Below are 850 nucleotides of genomic sequence, written 5' to 3' on the forward strand. Positions count from 1 at the left end.
CCGGCGGGGAAGACTTTACTACAGACTACTGCGATGGGGGAAACAGACCGAATGCAGCTCTGAACACAACTGGGACCAACGGAGATTTACAGCCAGGGGGCAGGGTGAAGGAGAGAACGGAAAAAAACGACCAAGACGAACTTGGTGAGATATTGGGGGGTAGGGTGGCGGGTGGGATGAGGAACGTGATTAGAAATCGAGAGTGGAGGAAGAGGAGCTTGATTAGGTACCAAGGGTGGGGGGGATTCTCGATCGAGTGGCTTCGCAGGATTCTTTGGTAAAATCAGGCTCAGCAGGCCAGGCACGAGGCCTAGTCTACACGAGGGCTCCAAAGGACCAGACCAGAGTTTGCTCCCGGAGTGGGTCTAGGCGGAGTTGGGGGCTCAAGCCGGGCGAGTCTAAGCGCGCAGACACTGCTGACCCTACACGCCCCCAGTGCCGGGGTTAATGCAAACCTCACAGGACCGAACGTGTCTGGCGCTGTACACCCACGAAGCAGGACTGCTGGCTGCCCTCCAGCTTCCAATCAGACCAACCCCAATCGGAGCGGCGGTCCCTTAGCCGCTCGTAGCCTACAGGACCGGGTTTCCCCGGGCACGCCCCGCCTCCCGGTCCGGGGCGGGGCCGCCGCACCTGCCGCGCACCAATCACGGGCCGGCGCGTAGGGGCGCACGCGCCACGGCCCTGGGCGGGGCCTCGCCGCACATCAGTCTCCGCGACCTGCCGGCCCCCGGCCTCCCTGATTGGCCGTCCTGGAGTGACGTGACGGCCGCCTCGGCCTATGGCAGCGGAGCCGGCCGGTGGCGGGGTGCGGAAGCTGCGGGGTGCGGCGGGCGCAGTGCCGGTTGGC

Source organism: Delphinus delphis, chromosome 11 (genome assembly GCF_949987515.2).
Source record: "Delphinus delphis chromosome 11, mDelDel1.2, whole genome shotgun sequence".
NCBI classification, from domain to species: Eukaryota; Metazoa; Chordata; class Mammalia; order Artiodactyla; family Delphinidae; genus Delphinus; species Delphinus delphis.